Source organism: Sceloporus occidentalis, unplaced genomic scaffold (assembly GCF_023333645.1).
Source record: "Sceloporus occidentalis isolate IW3139 unplaced genomic scaffold, rSceOcc1.0.p SCAF_2, whole genome shotgun sequence".
Taxonomy (NCBI): Eukaryota; Metazoa; Chordata; class Lepidosauria; order Squamata; family Phrynosomatidae; genus Sceloporus; species Sceloporus occidentalis.
Genome location: NW_028316982.1, coordinates 9740001 through 9751145, shown reverse-complemented (window position 1 = coordinate 9751145; position 11145 = coordinate 9740001). Strand labels below are relative to the sequence as shown.

The window sequence follows — 11145 nt, the reverse complement described above, 5'->3', positions numbered from 1 at the left end:
GCTGGGATAGGTTTTAATGCTGTGTGATCATATATATATATATATATATATATATATATATACACACACACACACACACACACACACACATATATATATATATATATATATATATATATATATAAATGTTTTAACTTTATAAAATTGTTTTTAAAATAACTAGTAAGGTTACAGGATAATGATATAGAGCTAAAAGAAACTTGGTAATATAGGGGGTTCAAGAGAAAGATAAAATGTAAGACAGAAGGTGAGTGAGTGAAGCATAATAGTAAAGGGAATAAGACCAGGAGGCAATAGGAAGGTCAATATATGTAGCACGAATAAGGTCAAATCAGAAGTGAGGAAGCTGGGATGGATGTTTCCCTTTCTCTGAAAGGATGGGGGGAAAGTATTGAAGAAGAGTGTTTAGATAAGAATGGGATAAATAGACTGAGGATAGGAAGGTTAAGGATATAGTTGAGGGTAAGAGTATGTGTGTATGAAATTAAGAGGAGGTAGGGTGGAGTGAGGTGAAGGTGAGAGAAGGGGGAGGAGAAGGAAGATGAGAGGAAGGGAGTAGTAGGAGGAAGGAAATGGGGAAGGAAACAGAAGGGATTTAAGAAGGTGATGTAAGGATAATAGAAGAATGAGGAATGGATAGTATGTTGGGAAGATGTTTGATTTGTATGTATGATTTGATCTGTAATGTATGATTGTATAATGAAACACAATGTACTTTATTGATGAAATAAAAAGAAAATGAATTATAAATAACTTTTACCATTATTAATTAATAAGAACATATAGGCCAGGAGAGGTTGCAACAGTTTGCTTTTGCCTGAGCCTACTGGGAAGTGTAAGATTTCAGCCCCTCTTCTCCTCTCAATCCAGCTGAGTTGACAGAAGTCAAACTATGTTCTTTGAAGCAAGTGAAGTAAGCTGAAGACAAAAGAAAAAATGGGAGGAAAAGAGACGGGGACTTTTTAAAAGCAGCTGATAAAAAATGGGGATGACAGAGGATTAATCAGGGCTGTTGCTGTCAAAACAGTTGGCAGGTATAGTGGGGTTTGGTTTCAAGATCCCCCATGGATAACAAAATTCGTGGATGCTCAAGTCCCATTAAAAATAATGAAATAACAAAATGGTGTCCCTTATGAAAAATGGAAAATCAAGGTTCGATATTTGAAAATTATACTTTTTTTGAACATTTTCAAACCATGGATGCTTGAATCCATGTATAAAAAAATCTGTGTATAAGAAGGGCTGATTGTATATAAAGGCAAATTGCTGCTTCTAGAGGCTTCCAGGAAAAGTAATGCTTTTTTTCTTCAGGCTGAAGAAGGGGCAATTTATTTAGGGAGTATGGAGGTGTCAAAGACTCCAAAAACAGGCTTGGAAAAACACATGTACTCCCAGTCTACAGTGATGATGAAAGCCTCTCCACAATCTATTATGCATTACACTTTTAAAAAAACCAACCAATAGGCCTAAATCCTATTATTAGTCCCAAGTCAAGTCACACACTCTCAGCCTCCCCAAAAACTTGTTACAGGTTTGCCTTAGAGTTGCCATAATTTAGAAATGACACGAAGGCCCACAACAGCAATGAGTAGTGCCACTGAATAAACCAGATTTGCTTACTGTGTTGAATTCAGTCATTGAGTCAGTGACACTACTCTAGTTCCTCAAGTGCAAAGATATATTATTAAATATCAGTCATAATTTTCCATACCATAGTATTTCTATTCTCTAGGTATGGTTATGAAAGCTGGATAATGATGAAAGAAAGAGAATCAACTGATCTGAAATGTGGTGCTGGTGGAGACTTCTAAAGAAACCACAAGGATGTCAAAATGACCAATAAATGGGTCCTAGGGCATATCATACTTTGTTTGCATCGTGAGAAGGCATGACTCATTGGAAAATACAATAATGCTAGGAAGGGTGGAGGGACACAGAAATAAAGGAAGATCACATGCTACATTATTAAAGAGGCCACGGAAATGAATTTGCAGGACCTAAGCAGAGCAGTAGACAGGGAGTCCTGGAGATGTCTCATCCACAGGGCCACCATGAGTTGGGATCAACCCGAAGGTGGTTGACAAAAACAACAAAGGGCATATCAAGCCTGAACTCACCCTAGAAGCCAAGATAACTAAACTGAGGCTGGCATAGTTTGGATGCATGATTAATATCAGTAAATGAAATGACTGATGTGGGGGGGGGGGGGGACTGGAATAACACTCAGTAAAGTAGCAGGAAATTAGGAAGACCACATTATTGATTCAATCAAAGAAGCTACAGCCCTGGGTTTGCAAGATCTGAATGGGACTATTGATATCCAGTTCCCTTGGTCTTTCATTCATAGAGACAGCATGGGTAGAAGTCAACTTGACAGCAAATGGCAAGCCTAGTTGTAACTAATCCACACCATCCCAGCCAGAAATAGTTGCCAGCTATGCAAGTGAAGTAACATCTATCTCAGATGTGTGATGTGAGATTGGGCGTTATCCTTCCTTTTATCCATCCATGAGCAGTGATGGGCTATGTGTGCTTTATGGTTTGATTGACACCCTGATTCTTTGAAAGGATGGTGTGTGTCTTTCCATGTGTGTTGCTTCTGTTTCCCATCCATCCTCTCTAGACTCTGTCTTTCCCGGCAGGTGTCTGTCCAGTTGATGATAAACAACTGCCTGGCTTTCCTTGACCTGAGGTGACTTTCTTCTCCACTTGGGAAAAGTTGGGATGGGCTAATCTGCATTCCCACACCATGTGCTCAGCCGATCAGGCCTTTGGTTCCCAAGTGAGGCAAGGCCTTAGCTGGGAACGCAAACACCGTGCCTCTCCCTTTCGTCTCTCCCCTGACAAGAGAAGGAAGATTTGGGATTAATTGGCAGAGGGTTTTGGCTTTCTCTGTGTGCTGCTCTACTGCTAACTCTTGGCTGACATTCCTGTGTCTTGGCAAGTTGAGGCTCCAGGAACTGTGTCAGCCGCTAGGCCTCGCGCAGCTGGAAAGAATCAGAAATTTGGCCTTGCAAAAGCCCCCAGCCCAGGAGATGAGCTGGAGGAAGGGAGTGAGCCAAACCCAAAACATCTGAACACAGAAAAGGAGGACAAGCAGTTGCATGGAGAGATACAAGACAACCCCCTAACCTGATCTGCAACATTAGGGGAGATTTGAGTGACTCCACACAAGGCAAATAGAGCTGTTATTATTTGCCTTGATGGGTCAGACAAGTGCTCCAGTTACCCCTGTGTTCTCAATCCAATAGAGCAGACTACCAGGCAGGGACATCACTAGGGGGACTTGGAGGGTGCAGACCACACAAGGTGACACCCTAATAGGGGTGACACCACTGCTCTCCAAACACCTGCCTTTGGATAGAAATGGGCTCTGGTGATCACCTGCATCCCTTTAAAACACCGAAGAGTTGATGTGAGTGGAGTGAGGCTCAGTGGGAAGAGAAAGGAGAGGATACACACACATACACCAAATATTGTTTGATGTCAACTCCCAGAAGCCCCAGACAGCCTGGTCAATAGACAGAGTCTTTCAGAGCTGAAATTCAGAAACATCTGGGACTCCCAACTGTGCTAACTTTCCAACATTTCACAGATGAAAAGTGAGACACATGTGGCCAAGCAACACCAGAGCATGGTTAAGATGGCAAAAGTTATCAATGAGGAAGCGTACACAAGCTAGGAGAGGCTGATGCAGTTAGATTTTGCTTGATCCTACTGGGAAAGGGAAGATTTCCCCCACACTTCTGTCCTCTCCCTCCTACTGAGTTAAAGGAATGCAAACTACTTTTGCACTTTGTTCTCAATTTGCAGCAATAGGAGTACACTGAGGATAAAGGGGGAAAGTGGGAGGAGGAGTGAGAAACCGGGGAATTTTAAAATCAGCTAAACAAGTGGGATGGTGGAAGGCCATTAAAAGCAGCTGAAAAAGTGTGATGGCGAAGGATCAATCGGTACCATCCCTGCTAAATTGGGACAGTTGGAGAGTATGGGATTGAATCTGGAAGTTTGTGCATGCTAAACACTGGACTTCCCCAGAGACAAGGCTGTAGTCCTCACATTTATGAAGCCAAAGGGTGTATGAAGGGAAGCTCTATCACTAGCATTCCAAACTGCCTTCTGATCTTCATGACCTCCTGTCAAGGGCTAGAGAGAAGTCGTCATGTCTCCCTCTGCTTCCTGAGGCTCACCTCTCTGAGTTAGAGACAAGGATCTCCTGCCCTCATGGGCAGCTGTCATCTCCACATCTATGAAGGGAACAGTTAGTTCAGTAGGAAATCCAGATTAATATTTCCCTCTCAGGCTTGTTTTCCTCTCCTCTTTTCTATGTTCCCTAAGCATCAAGGCTTCATACCAAGCTCCTGCTAATAAGGTCAGGCCTGAAGGATGGCCCTGCCTTCCCCCACCCTCTTTGGTCCCTAATTTCGGTGAGCGCTCATCTTGGCAACAGATGGGGAAGAGCCATGTGTTCCTTTATTTATCACTAGCTTTGTGGCTTCAAGGTTTTGGGGAGGGTTTTTTTTTTTTTTTTTTTTTGAAAGCCTGAAATAGGAATCCACAGGATGTTGGGCGGAATGAAGATGCGCCTAATTAAGTTTTCCATTGGGAAAACTGATGACACTCTCCTGGTCTGGCTGATCATAATATTTTGGGTTTGGGCACAAATTATCCTAGTTTTCTAGTGACGCTTGAAGGCAATCTCTTGCAGGCATCTCATAATCAAGGATATGATCTCCATACCTTCCACCATTTAGCAGATGAAAAATGGGACATGGGTAAATGAGTCACATAACGCTATGGTCAAGATGGCAAAAGTTATGAATGAGGATGAACATGCAAACTTTTGTCTGAACCTTCTGAGAAGAAGAAGATTCTGCCCTCTCCAGTCCTTCTGAGTTAATGGAGTGCAAACTATTTTTGCAGTCTGAGCTCAGTGTGCAGCAATTGAAGTAAAACTGGAAAGGGAGCCCTGGTGGCGCAGTGGTTAAATGCCTGTACTGCAGCCATTCACTCAAAACCACAAGGTTGCGAGTTCAAGACCAGCAAAAGGGCCCAAGCTCGACTCAGGCTTGCATCCTTCTGAGATTGCTAAAATGAGTACCCAGACTGTTGGGGGCAAATTAGCTTACTTGCTAATTAGCTTACTTGCTGTTCACCGTTATGATCTTTGGAATAGAAGTATATAAATAAAAAACAAACAAAAACAAAAAACAAAAAATGGGGGGAGGAGGGTGAAACAGGGACATTTTCAAAGCAGCTGAAGAAGCAGGATGGCAGAGACTTAATCAGGACTATCCCTACAAAATCAGGATAGTTGAAAGGTTTGGATCTGGGGACAGCTGGAATGGAGAGAGTGAGATGAAGAGCACCTCTGTTGCCATCTAATTCTTTACACTCCTAGGGTGCATCTAAATAATACAGTTTGACACCACTTTAAGTGTTGTAGCTCCATCCGATGGAATCCTGAGATATATAGTTTCTCATCTCTCACCTTCTCTGCCAAAGAGTGCTGCTGCCTTACCAAACTGCAAATCCCAGGGTTCCGTGGGATGGAGCTGTGACAGTTAAAGGAGTGAAAGCTGCATTATTTCTACAGTGTAGATGCCCCTCTAAAGTCATAAAATTTGGAAGGGATTCCAAGGGCCATCTAATCTATCTGGTATCTGAGGAAAGAATAGGAATGGGAGAAACTGGTAGCATGAAACGATTTCAACAGGAATTGATGATATCTTCATAGATTCTTAAAATGAATTGCAGACACTAGCACAGAACAATTGGGCTGCAGCCACTCTGCAGAATTAATGCAGTTTGACACTGATTTAACTGTCATGGCTCCATTCTATGGAATCCTGGGATTTGTAGTTTGTTGTAGTACCAGAGCTCTCTGACAGGGAAGACTAAATATTTCACAAAATGACGAATCTCAGAATTCCATAGCATGGAGCCATGGCAGTTATAGTGGTGTCAAATTGCATTAGTTCTGCAGTGTAGATGCAGCCTTGGACAATTCTGGTACATCAAGGTTAAAATACCTGATTGGCCATGGAAAGCCCCTGGTGACCTTGGTCACGTCACACTCTCTCAGCCTCAGAGAAAGGCAATGGCAAAATCTACTCTGAATAAATCCTACCATGGAAATTAGTTGGAGTCACATAACATAACAGTTGAGAGCCAGTATGGTGTAGTGATTTGGTAGAGTTGGATTTGAGGAGATCTGGGTTTGAATCCCTACTCAGCCATGGAAAGCTTCTGTGTGACACTGAACACATCATATTCACTACAGAGAAAAGCAGTGGAAAACCCTCGGTGAACAAATCCTGCAAAAAAAACAAAACAAAAACCAAACCCTGGCTTAGGGTCATTGTAAAATGGAAACAAAGGCACATACAACAACAGCAAAAATTCTATTTGGGATTAATCAATACGATTCAGTCCAAAGTGAGATATTAAAGCTGCCAATAAAAGTATTCTAAAAATACAACCAAACTAATATAATCAGTATCTAGAGAGAATACACCTTCCTTAGTTATTGCTGTAGTGAATTTTTAGAAGATCTGCAGCAACTTTCAACAAGGTTTACAGATTTTCTCCTTGCAGAATGTCTGATTCACTAGAAGCAGCAACATGAATGATTGTGAACAAATACATGACTCTAGATGGGAGAGCTACAGTCCACAGACCAAAATCCAGAAAACATTTTTTGCTGTTTTCCCAAGAAATGGATGGCTCTTTGATCTACACTGATTCCATTGCTATAATAAAGTGGGTCCCCCCCCCTTAAAATGTTATTAAATTACACAGTCTTTTCCAATTTCTGCCTGGAACTATCCAAAAGCAGTCTTGATTCTACATGACCACCTGAAATGCTACTTCAGTCACAATTAATGAAATCACATATACATCTCAGATGCAATGGGGTTCTCAGTAAGATTTTCAGATGTATTGCAATGCAAAGATTGCTTTGGGCTGAGCCATGAAAGGGAGTAAAAGGAAAGGCTGCCATGTTTGATGTGAAAAAGGGCCATCCCCAGCTATATGTTTTTACTTGTCAGTTTTGAAAAGAAAGCTGTTGGCTGGATAAAACTCTCAGAAGCTTTTGGGAGCAATTTTTTTAAAAAAAAAAACCTGACCCAAATAGCTGTTCTGTGATCCACTTTGCAAGGGGAAAAGAAAACTCACAATCCAATGTTTTAGGACAGCTTAAAAGGCAACCCAGCTGGTTAGTTTCTCTGCCTGGGAGCTTGTCCACACATGTTGCTGAAGTGAAGCCTACTTTACAACAACCTCCTCTTTGCATTGTAAATCTGAATGGGTCTGTTTTTGCAAAGAATTTAGCCATCATGTGATTGCAGACATTGGCAGTTTCCCCACGGAAAAACAGTACTCATCCTTTTACAAAGCATAGAGAAGAAGCTTTATACCTAGTCAGGGTATAAGGCAGGCCAGTGTAGTCTTGAGTGTTAGACTAAAACACTGGGGCTGCTACCGCATTGCAAAATTGATGCAGTTTGACATTGCCTTAATTGTCATGGCTCCATCCTAGGGGATCCTGGGATATGTAATTTGTTGTGGCACCACAGCTCTCTGACAGAGAAGGCAAAATATCTCATAAAAGTACAAATCCCAGAATTCCATAGCATTGAGCCATGACAGTTCAAGCAGTGTCAAACTGCATTAATTCTACAGTGCAGTTGCAGCTAGAGACAGCACAGTTCAGATTCCACAGTCTTTCCAGCTCTCTTGATTTGGCAGGAACTGTCCAGATCCATCCTCTGTCATCTCACCCTTTCAAGTGCTTTTAAAATGTCTCTGTTACTCTTTCATAGAATAGAATCACAGAATCATAGAGCTGGAAGAGACCTCAAACCCATTCTGCCATGCAGAAATAGACAATCAAAGCAATTCCAACAGATGAACACCCAGCCTCTGTTTAAAAACTTCCAAAGAAGGAGATTTCACCAACTTCTTCCCCTCACTATCCCCCTTGCCTTCCTTCCCTTTACTTCAGTTGCTGCAAACTGAGTTCAAAGTGCAAAAGCAGTTTGCACTCCATGAACTCATCAGGGGGGAGAGAAGAGGAGGTGATGAAATGTTGCCCTTCCCAGTAGGTTCAGATTAAGCAAACTGCTGCAGCCTCTCTTAATTTCTGTGCTCTTCTTCGTTTAATTTTTGCCATCTTGACCACACGCTGATGGCACTTCACCATATGTCCTGAATTTCATCTGTGAAATGTTGGAGGGTATGGAACTCTGAGTCACTGCAGTGCCCATGTCTTTGCACTAGTAATGTTTTGCAATGGCCTCTCCAACAAGCATCTGTGGAATATTGGAGGGTTTGGAATCAGCACTTGGCCATAAAAACCCAGTGAGTAATCTTGGACAAGGTATACTCTCTAGGCCTCAGAGGAAGGCAAAGGCAAACCACTCTGAAGAAATCCTGCCAAGACAAGTGATCTTAGGTTCACTGTACATAAATATGAAGACAAATAACAACAGAAAGCATTGGACTATGACTCTGGAAGACCAGGGTTCGATTTCCTGCTCGGCTATGGAATTTCACTGGGTGATCCTGAGTGTGTCACACTGTCTCAGCCCCAGAGAACCCAGTGCTAGGGTTGCCTTAGGGTCACCATAAATCAGAATTAACACACCAAATCAGACCATTGATTTACTACTAGGCCAGGGCCAGCATTATCTGTTCCTGGGATCCACACCTTCTGCCCAACCACGCCCAGAATGCCTGGACAACAACTCCCAGAATACCAAACCATAAGCAGTGTTGGCTGGGGTTTCTAGGAGATGCAATCCAAAACATCTGGAAGGCCAAAGGTACTCCATCAATAGTTAATTTTGACAACCACTTTCCAAGCTCTTCCTCAGCATCTTTGCCAGTACGCTTGCTTGAGATTTTTCTAAGATACGGGAATGGAACACAGAACGTTGTGCATGCAAAGCATGTCTGCCTCCAGCTATGTTCCCCCACTCCACCCTGTAAGCAGAGGATGTGCCTCTCCTCCCAACAGGGTCCATAGCTGGCTGATCCTCTTCTTTGGCTGCCCTCCACAAGAAGGCAAGGACTTCACTGCAAAAGCATCAAGAGTGAATCCTTGTTGCAGCCGCTACCTCCATTGTCACAGTGACAAACTGCCAAGAGATTTGGGCCAAGAGGTAAAAAAAAACAGGAAAAAAAAACCAACAACAACAAACCATGAGGTTCTTGGGATTGTTACACAAAAACCTGAGTAATCCTTTGTTGGAGTGTTTTAATCTGCCTCTTTGCAGCACTGAGTGGATGAGAAACCACTTCAGAAAAGGCATGGTTGCGTGCTTGGCACACGCTTGCAGGAGCCAGACAGGCTGAGTTCTGCACTGCCACCCTCCCTGTTCAGCATCACTGGGTGTGCACCTGTTCAAACTTAAATGCACCCATATTGGCATTTGTAAACCTTTTGTTTGGGGGACTCCACTTATTCTCCTTTGTCCTGGTTGCCCTCTTGTACTCACCTTGTTTTTTTAATACTTCAAAACACTTTGGTGGCATATATAGAACTATTCTAACTTTTATCAAACACCCTAAAGTCTTTTCATCTCTGTTGTTATTTGCCATCAAATGAACTTTGACATATGGTGTCCCTATGGATCAAATATTGACAAGAATGGTGACTGCAGTCAAGAAATAAGAGGAAGATTAGGAATGGGAAGGGCAGCTATGAAAGGACTAGAAAAGCTCCTGGAGAGTCAAGATATACAACTGAACACAAAAATTAGGATTGCCCAAGCCATCATATTCCCCATCAACAAGAGCAGGACAGTGGGGGTACCAGACCAATGGAAAATCAATTCATTTGAAATGTGGTGTTAGAGAATAGTGTTTAGGATACTGTGGACGACCAAAAAGACAAGCAGATGGGAAGGAGAAGAAGACCACATGCCAGATGGATGGACTCAAGCGGCGGGGATATGGGCATGGGCTTGCAGGAACTAAGAAGAGGAGTGGAAGACAGGGGTTCTTGAAGGTGTTGCATTCACAGAGTCTCCATAAGTCAAAATCAGCTTGAAGGCAGATAACAACAACAACCACAACAACCATATTGATCAGACCTTCAAGAGCCCCCACCATAAATAGCTCCACTCAGGTCCTTCAACCTCAGGTCTAGGGCTCCCTTGATTGACTCAATCCACCTATATTGTGGGTCACCCTCTTTTCCTATTCCCTTTCTCTTTACCAAGCATTTTCATATTTTCCATTGAGTCCAGGGTGACCAGATGTCCTAACTTCAAAGGATGATAAGGCACTGTAAAATGTAGGGCATTCAAGAAAGATGAAGGATATTACCAAATAAAAGCTAAAAGCATAAATGTAAATTCATGCTTCATAGCCACGGAGGATATTTTGGAATTCCTGCTGGACAGAAGGTTGAAATGTGGGACAAGTCCTGGAAAAGGAGGATGCCTAGTCACGCTGAGTGAGCCCTGCCATCTCACAATATGTCCAAAGAATGACAGTATCATTTTAGTCATCTTGGCATCTAGGGAGAGTTCAAGAACGATTTGCTCTAAGATTCAATCATTGCTCTTTTTAGCACTCCATGGTCTTCATAGAACTCTTCTCCAGTATCACATCTCTTTTTCATTTCCTGGCTCCCCTACATAGTAACTTTGAGGTAGCCCCTTGCTGAATACGAACATTATGGAACTGTTCAGTTCTATTTCCTGCAGATGCAATACTGCTTATGAAGACATAGGTCCCCAAGTAAATTCTGGCCATTAAAGACCATCCATAAAACCATAATTCCCAACTGAAAAGGTTAAAAGAATATAAACATAGTGACTTTCAACACAGCAGTCTTTCTGTGGCAGCTAAGGCAGCACATGGCACCATATATGAAAAAGCAGCTTGAAGTTTAAAGAAAACTTTAAAAAGTTTTCAGAATTTATTTAAAAGGCAATAAAATGCAGGTCAATACCTTAGAGAAGGAGTGGTTTTTTTTTTTGGGGGGGGGGGGGGTTGGTTTGTTAGATTTTTTCTCTGAAAGAGCCAGGGTGGGATAGTGGCTTGAGTGGAGGACTATGACTCTGGAGACCAGGATTCAATTTCAAGTTCAGCCACAAAACCCACTGGTGACCTTGGGCAAGTCATATGTTC

General features: G+C 42.3%; 1 pseudogene; it reads right to left on the bottom strand.

Annotated features, from left to right (window-relative positions):
- Window positions 1–2972: 2972 nt before the first annotated feature.
- LOC149317954 (uncharacterized) overlaps window positions 2973–11145 on the bottom strand; it is a 20421-nt pseudogene continuing 12248 nt past the window's right edge.